Here is a 9,073-nt window from a genome sequence, read left to right on the forward strand (position 1 = left end):
GATGTCGGAATTTCTCAGAGCTTTTCTCTCCAATACACAGCACAGTGCCTGGCCCATCAAAAGTTTTCCGTATTTGTGGACTCAATAAAGGTATACAAAACAGATGAAGGATTCCCAAGTCCTATACCCATTGAATAGCCTATAGAGACCTATGGTGTTTACTGAAATTCAAAGAAATTCTCTCATGAAACTAGAAGGAAGCTGTAATGTGACTTTAATCTTACTTCCATTTTTTTCTACCTTGTAACTGGCTATATAAATTTTGGCCATATTGGTGGTGAGATTGGAAGAGAGGGAACTTTCCTTTGGTTTCCTCCTCACCCCTTTTACATATTCAAGATTCAGTACTTAGAATGTTTTCAGCAACATTTTTTGTGGGGGATGATGATGGAAACTTTCAAGGGAAATAATCAATTTTTAATTAAATTTTTTAGGCCTTGATATTTTACAGTCTATCTTCACTTCTTCCCACACCTTTTTTTTTCTCTGCTTACTGGAACTTCAGCCGACATTAATTTTGGAGAGGATATTTTTTTTTTTCTGAATGATCACTGCCCACAGTCCTGCTATATATAATTAAATTCTGGACCAAGGGTATGCCCCTAAGTCAGAAGGATCCCCCAAATCTCTTTATGTCACCAACCAGAAAAACTCGAGTCCTTTCTTGTCTGTCCTCAAGATGGCATAATAAGCACAAGTTCCAGCCTCTCCAACCCCTGGCCCTAAATTACTAGAAAGACAGGATCTTTTCTAAAACTCTAACACAGCGTTGGAAAAACAGAAGGCCAGCTCCTTCTAAAAGACCCGGGGTGATGGCATCACATGGTTGAAGAAAACCAAGAACCTGGTCAGTGCGAGGTGCTTTACAGAGCAAGAGCTGCCGCGGGAGTTCTCCAGGCCCAGAGGAAATGGATTGGGAGAACAGATAAATCTCAAGAATGCAATGATGCAATACTAGGATATCTAATATATTCAGTAAATCCACAGATTACAAGAGAAAAACTTTAGGATCATGCCAAAAAATAATTTGAAAAATTCAAGACCCACGCATAATTAACAGTTACAGCACAGTAAAGTAGAAAGAAACATCCTATACCAAAGAGTGTATCTGCTAGAAATCTTCAATAAGCACTATACTCAAGTAGTAAAAAGTTAGAGGCATTCACATGAAGAATGTTTACATTTAATGCTACCTTCAGCATGTCCCTGGAGGTCCTTATGAATTAAGGACAAAGTAGGCAAACTGAAAAGGAAGAGACAAAATAGTCATTATTTTCAGAAAATATGATCCTCTATATTTCTGGGGGGAGGGGAGTGGACCGAATAGACTTAGCTGATAAATTGGATGTGATAGGGACAGATAAAGAGAGATCAAGGGTTACACCTAGGGTCTTGACTTGAGCGGTCAGAGTTTTTCATACCTTTAGCTGCCATAGTGGACAATGAAAGTGTAAGATGAAGGGAAAATATCAGAGAGACAGTTTGATATATGTGTCTCAACTTTAGAAGTCTGGAGTACAGAATAAAGAGGAGATATTGGATAGGCAATTGGATAGATGAGTCTAGACTTCAGAACAGAGGTCAAGTTTGAAAATATAAATCTAGAACTTATCAGACTATAGATGGCATTCAAAGGTTTAGGCTGCATTGACTCGCTTAAGGAGAAGAACAGTGAGAATGCTGCAGGCCAACATTCTGAAGCAAGCCCAAGAGATGGGGAAGGACTAGCCTGGTGGGACATGCAGAAAGTCCAAGCTTACAATATTTAGTATCATAGAACGGTGGGAAAGAAAAATAATTGTAAGTGGAGGAGGGGACAGAGGTCAACAGTCATATGTTGTTGACTACTCATGAAAGTCATGTGAAATGAGGGTGGAGAGGGGAACTTTGGATCAGCCTTCATGTTGGTGGTGTCGTGAAGGCAGCAGGTGGCCAAGTCAGAAACCCAACTGGGGCAGGTTCAGGAGAATGGGAGATGAAGAGGGCGCGATAACTCATCTTTAGAATGCTTTGAATACTTTTTTCTTGGTAAGGAAGTGCTCTACTTATTCCTTGGTAGGGTGATACATGGAAAGGGCCAAGGGAAGAGTCTGGTTTTGAAACAATAATGAAATACTAGAGACTATTTATATATAGATGTGAATAACCTAATAGGGAGGGAGACATTGGGACCTACGTGTTTGAAAGGGGGAAAGTACATAAAATTTACTTTAAATGAAATTATAAAGTAGTTTTCAAGTAAAGGTAAAGAGATTGGCTAGAACATGAGCCATAGGTCAGCTGGACAAACTGATTTTCTGTCAACTCGATTCGCTTTTGTAATATGCTTGAGGTTTAAGGTAGAAACAATATTGTTTTCTTTTAGTGAAATCTAATCAGCTGCACTGAGCAGAATAAATGTAGGTTTCAGTAGTTAGTAAAACAGGAAAGCTAATGTGTTCACGTTTGCACACACAAGCCTGAGTTCCCACAGGGACGTTCTGAGCTCCTATCATGAGCTGTACTGCAATGTCTATTGAAAGTGTCACTTCTGAGGGGCCAAGCAAACCCACATTCCCACAGCATTTTCTAAGGCCACTCTCTCCTTCTCAGGGTTAAACTCACTGGTGCAAATTGCCCAGCTGGGTTTTAATTAAAGCTCTGCTCCCCCTTCTCCTTTGAGTGTTTCTATCACAGACACTCCTCCTTGTAGCTTTTTCTCCCTTAGTCACTTCTCTCATTTCCCTTAACTCCTTCCACTAGGCCCAGGGTGAGGAGAGCAGGCACTAATGAGACCCCAGGAAGTCATTCAAAGCCTGCTGTAAAACTTTTTAAATTAAACCCTCGAGATTTAAAAAGTTGTAATTAGAACGCAGGCTCTGAAGTGAACTAACAACCCTGCCACCCTGTGCCCACAGGTCAGCTGGGCTCTGGTGCTAAATAAAGCCCAAGCAGAGGAAACTACTTCCCACCATTGACCATCCTGCCCCAAAAGTAGGCAAAGTCTCCCTTGAACATTTTTGGAAGTGTCCCAAATTCTCCTCTTGTTGAACAGTTAGGATGTGTTCAATTTTCCACGATTAGAACTAGTTGCTCTGATGAATATCTATGGGAATAAGTCTTTGCGTTTGTGAAAATTTCCTGCAAAGAGATTCCCAGAAGTGGAAGCAGAGAGTGAAAAGACAGAAATATAGTAAGGACTCAATATAGATGCCAATTTTTTTCCTTTCACTCCTTCATACAAACCAATTTTTTTTTTATGTCATATACTTTTTTTAATGTTTTTTTTTAATATCCCAAATTTATTAAAAAAACAAAACACAAAAAAACTCACTCAACTCAACTCCAAAAAAACAGACAACCCAATTGAAAAATGGGCAGAGGACATGAAGAGACGTTTTTCAAACCAATAGTTATTGAGCCCCTCTGTGAGCCAGGCACTCCTCTAGGTGCTGGAATATGGCTGTGAACAAAAGAAACGAGGTTTCTGGTCTCACAGCATGCCCCGTTGGGCAGTTACGGAGAACAATACATGATTAAGAAACCATATATAAGTGGTAACAAGTGCTATAAAAACACACAGAGAGTGTCACCACCACCTTTCGCCAGGACATTTCTCATGTCTTCAGCTCTTTGCTCAAATACCAGTTTTTAAGAGAAACAATCACTGGCCATCCCAAATAAAACAGCATGACGGCCCCATGTCTTTCTTCCTCAGCTTGCTTCAGTTTTTCTCATTGGATTTATGATCACTTGACGTGTTTATTTGTATAATTTTTATCGACTGTTTTTACCCACTAAAATAGAAATTGTATAGGTCAATAACTTGATCTGTTTTAGTCACTGTTGTATTCACGGTGCCTACATTGACACCTGGGTTCAATATTTGTGGATAAACCACCACATGCAAAGTATGTTCAATAATGGCGCTCTTTCAACCTGGTGAGAGATTTCTAGGGATATTCTGCGGGGCTAGAAAATGTGCCCTATCTTGTTTTTCATTTTTATCCATAACATGGCTAAAGAAATAGCAAAAGTTTTCACTAAATGTTGTGTGTATAACCTGTTATCAGAATCACCTTCAGCAATGTTTTTCAACCTGTAGACCACTAACCATTAGTAGGCTGTAAATATAGTTTAGCAGGTTCTGAACAGATTTCTCTTAACAAAAGAGAATATAGCTAGGCTGGAACAGAATGGAATTGAGCTGGAAAAAAATATTAAATTTATTGTGCATAACACAGGTAAGTGTTGTTTTGTAAAAGTTTGTTTTAACTATATGTATGTGGGTTTTTTGTGCACTTACCAAGATATGATGTAAAAGGTATTTATGATAAGCCACAATATTTTAAAAAGTTTGAAACACAATTACCTAGAGTATTGATTCTGGGAAATCAATCCAGAATTCCCAGGACATAATACGAATAACAGCAGAAAACAATGAAATGGGGGGAAAAGAGAGACACAAAGAAAGAAAAATCAATGAATCAAAAAGCTAGTCCCACAGAAGATGGTGAAAAAGTACCTCTCAAGAAATTTCCATTTATACATGAGATTTATCACGTGAGATCACCACTGCTTCCTCTCAAACCTCACTAAAATGACAATTAAGGGATGACAAATGATATAAATTTTCAAGGATCCAGAACACAAAAGTAGGGATGATAGCAAAAAAAATTTTAGACTTTGCAGAACAGACAGATAGGTAACCAATTTAGCAGACTAAGGGAAACAGAAACCGAGGCTGGAAATATAGTAGCCTAAAGGCCATATTTATACTGCAGATTATTAGGATGTCTCTGGAATTGGGGAGGAGTGGGGGTGTGAAGGGTGAAGAACATGAGGGCTGGTTTAAGAGCCTGCACAGAAGCAGTGAGATCCCTACTCTATGACCTGCCCCTATTCTACCCCAAGTGAAGACAGGAGAGGTTGAACGGCAAGAATTCTGTACTCAGGACAGCAAACCATGCAAGAAGAGAGGTGGTATGTTGAAAACAGGGTCACTGAGTGAGCCTTCTTCCCCATCTCACCCTCAGATCTGTTTCTCCATCAGATTCTTGGGATGTTGGCAGCTACACATGTACCCTACAGGCTAGAGACGAGCGAATTTCTTTCTGAGTGTACTGACAGGTCAGTAGAAGAGACGTGGTGCTTCTGACACTCAGAGGTTCCCCCACTGAAGTAACTGAGACACCACTCAACTGTTGAAGCCCACCCACCCATCAACAAGCTTTGTCTGTACATACTGTTTCCCTAAACAGTTTTTATTGACTCATCATAAATACGAACAGAGAGCCAGGAAGCACCAGGCATTTTAAAAACCTCCAATATTAGAGAAAACATAGACACAAAAAGAAATCTCAGGGGAAAGAAAGATATTACAAAATACATATATAGTGAATTTCCTCAGAGAAATTAGAAAAGATATTGCATCTATCAAATGGAAACAAATAGAACATCCCCTCACACAGGGAAAAGAAACACCAGAGAATAAAATGTTCCTTAAAATCAAACATTTGACTGTAGAGGTGAACAATTAAATGAAAATGTTGGAAGACAGTCAAGAAAATCTCCTCTAAGTTAAGCAAAAAGATAGAGAGGGAAAAACTAGAGAAAACACATACTTTAAAAAAAAATAGAGGAGCAGCCAGAAGGTTCAGTGCCTGAACAAAGAAAATGGAGGGAACAACCTTAGCTAAAACACAGTAAATGAATTCTTCCCAGAAATGAAGGCCATGAGTTTCCAGTCATTCCTGATTCATTTCAAAAATGAATGAATGAATGAATGAATGAATAAATAAATAAATAAATAAATAAATAGCTCAGCTCACTGCCTTGGGAACCACTTGTCCCAGGTTTCAACATGGCCCTGATTTTATCTGATTTATCCTTCTTAATAAAGATAACTCCAATATAGCATGAAATGTGATTATTTTGAGAATTCTTATGATAAGCAAATGCACATCAGAAAAACATCTTTATTAAATTACATATCCTGATATCCGACTGATATAATTGGTTCGCGCTATTGTGCACACCTGTTTTTCAGTATTGTGTGCAGCACTGTAGTGCTAATTAGATTTTTATCCCTTTATATCTCTCCTACTGCGTTGGTCTATTTATCTCCAGTACTTGCTTATCTCCCAGAGTTAAAAGTGTGGATTACAACAATGATTCTAAGGTTGCCTAACAGACTAGCTCAGAGACTTTCAAATGGCAAAGCCCTTTTTCCCAAAAATACAAATTTCAGCTTTAAAGACCAAGCTGACCGCCTAAGAAAGGAATACCTTGCTTTAACTTAAGGAGTAAGATACAGTCTTTGGTGGGGCCTCTTAAAGTCACAAAACTTACAGGAAAAAGAAGGCGCTCCTACCAGGGTATTTATCACATCCGTCTGCAGACTCAGCTGGGCTTTCCGGCTACTGGTCTATTTTAAGACTCACCTGGTACTCAAACATCAGAACTGAAGAACCATATGCATAATTGTACAAAGCAGAAAATGTGCCAGTGTCTGCAGGGGTTTAGACACAAAACGAGTGAATGCACTGAATTATTTGTGGGGAAAATAACAGGATGTTTTAGATTTGTTTTTTAAAAGGCGTGGGGCAAAGCTGGATTTAACAAGATTGGCAAAATGTGGATAATGGCCGAATTGGATAATAGATGCATGAGGGCTCATTATACTACGCTATTTTTATGTATATACGAGAATTTCAATAATAAAAAGCTACAAAAGGTGCGGATGGCTGATGTTTATTAAAGAGGAAGGGCGATGATGGCCCAAGTGCCTCACTTATCAGATCTGTATCAGGGTCTAGTCATTTCACTGCCAATAATCAGAGCAACCGGGTTCTCACCTTGCTGTCAAGGTCACCCAGCCAGGGGCTTGCATTACCCTCTGGCCACTAAGCAAGGCCAACCCAGGATTAACTTCTCTCACTAGGAGGTAGTAAGTAAGTGGAGTCAAGACCCTTTACTTTCCCTCGTTCTTCTGCCCATCTGCAATCCCACCCAGCTGCCACCTGAACACCTCCTGCCCTTCCTTGCTGCAGCTCCATCCGGTTTTGTAAACCCTTTGACCAATTGTGCTCACATATTCATAATATTGCATCTACAACTGCAGCTATCTCAGCTATCACCTGATGCCAGGAATATGAACCTTCTGCCTTTCTCTGCCCTTTGGTGTCCTCATGATTTCTCTCCAACGATGTGAATACTGACCCGACGGCTGCCCCAATCCTCACCTCCTGTGCTCTGCTTCCAAGATCCCCCAGATGGTGCCCTCACATGATGCTTACCATCTGGCTTTAAGAGGCTGGGAGAGGCAGAGGGTGTGTGCAGAAAGGTGGAAGAGAATCAAGAATGTGTCCCACCATGAAAGCCAAAGAAGAAAGATGTTCAAGAATACAGTGGTCAAAAGGGCAAAATGCACTAGAAAAATCTATGGAGAATAAGTAGTTAGAAGAAGGTTTTGGTAACTAGGAAATCATGACCAACTGTGATGACTTCAGAAATGACTGAGGTGGGTTCCAGGAGCAGAATTCAGGCAAGAAAAAAGCAGAGGACAGACTGAAAACTTACCTCAGGAGGTGTAAGATGATGGGAAAGAGAAAAATAAGATAGAATCTTGTGCCCAAAAATGTTCAAACCTGGGAATTTTCAAGACAAGTTCGGTAGACCTACACATATCTCAAGGTCAAGAAAGAAGCCCATGGAAGGGAGAGAGTGAAGAATCTAGGGAGTCAAACCAAGAAAACATGGTCTTGGAAGTGACAGAAAGGACTCAGGATGAAAATACATATTGAAGTGCTGGCTTTGGAGAGGCAGAGCACACTTCTTTTCTGAGATTAGAGAGGTAAGCGGAGACCTCAGATTTTAAGGAAATCTATTTTGAAAAACCTAACGATTTTTCTTGAGTTGTTTCAACCTGCTCAGTAAAAGTGTGTTACATTAAATGAGATAAGATACGTAATGAGATAATATACTTGGCACAAGGCTTAACACATAAGTGTTGATATGTGATGGTCCTAGGAGACATAACATACGGAGAACAGCAGAAACATTTATTGTTTACTATGTTCCAGGACGTTTTTTTAGCTATTTGTAACCTGATAGTCATTAATAGGGTTCTCATTCGTTCTTGCTTTTTTTTTTTTGATTTTTTATTTCACTTAATAGTTGTTTAATATCTGTGTCAGGTATCATGCTCAATGTGTTACCTAGCTGAGGCTGAAGGTGTAGTCTAAAGTCACATTTGGTAAATATGTTGCTTCGCAAACTAAGGTATAACAATAGTTAACAGGGTGGACTATTATTTCTACTTACGTTGTCCTTTGTTAACCAAAATATTTATTTTTCGTGTAGTCAAATCCATCTATTTTTCTCTTAAAGGTTGTGTATTTTACATCTTTTGATGTATCTGAAGCAACTTATTGATTTTCCCCAACCTATTGAACCTACTTTCCCTGAAACATTTACTTTAAAATTATTTACCACTGATGTATGATGCAATCACCATCATTTACCAAGTCCACATAAAGATACAGATTGGTTTCTGGACTGTCAATTCTGTACCATATGCCTGTTTTTCTTATACAAATATCAATTTATCCTACTAATTATTGCTTTGCAGTATATTTTAATATTTAGGAGGGTTACTCATTCTCTTTTCTCTCTACCTTAGTTCAAAATTTATCTTTATTAGCTATTTCAGGGCCTTTATTTTTCCATATATATTTTAAAACTGATATGCCAATTTGCCTCATGAGTCCTGGTGTAATTATTACTGAAAATGCATTTGTTATATCCCCAAAATTTAAAAACATGACATTTTTACCAGGAAAAGTTATCAATGAACATGGTATATTTTTATGTTTATTTGGATTTTTCTTTCTTGCCCTTTACTAAAGACAAACAATAATTTTCTTTGTAAAGCTCTTGTGCATCTTGTTAAATTAATTCTATATATTATGGCATGTCTTGCTACTGTAATGGTGTCTTATTTTTTATTATATTTTCTAAGTGACTATTGCTGCTTTACAGGACTCTTATTTACTTTTATATGTTGATCTTTTATTGGGAAATCTTGCTGAAC

This window comes from Rhinolophus sinicus, linkage group LG11 (assembly GCF_036562045.2).
Source record: "Rhinolophus sinicus isolate RSC01 linkage group LG11, ASM3656204v1, whole genome shotgun sequence".
Classification (NCBI taxonomy): Eukaryota; Metazoa; Chordata; class Mammalia; order Chiroptera; family Rhinolophidae; genus Rhinolophus; species Rhinolophus sinicus.